The following is a 362-nucleotide window of genomic DNA, read 5'->3' on the forward strand; positions in this document are numbered from 1 at the left end:
TTATCTCAGATGCGGCTGCGTTTCCCGACCCCTCACTTCCGAGGAGCTGCTTCTATGACCCGTCCTGCCCTCGCGGGAGAATCTCGCGGAGCCATGGCCTGGTGCCAGCCGCACCCAGGAAACTTTGCCTCCCTGCTGCTGCGATGCTCAGAGACTGCGGCTAGGAGCCAGCCCGCCCCAGATAAAGTTCTCGCGACCCTGTGGCAGCAGCGGTTCCGGGATCATGGAAAATCACGACGCACGTCTGGCACCAGGCTTCCCCCTTAACGGCCCTGTTCCGGCACCAGCGACTGAGGTGGTTCTCCGGGTCCGCTGGGACCTTTGCCTGGGGGGAAACACACAGCCTCTCCCAGGAGTCCTCC

This window comes from Suricata suricatta, chromosome 8 (assembly GCF_006229205.1).
Source record: "Suricata suricatta isolate VVHF042 chromosome 8, meerkat_22Aug2017_6uvM2_HiC, whole genome shotgun sequence".
NCBI classification, from domain to species: Eukaryota; Metazoa; Chordata; class Mammalia; order Carnivora; family Herpestidae; genus Suricata; species Suricata suricatta.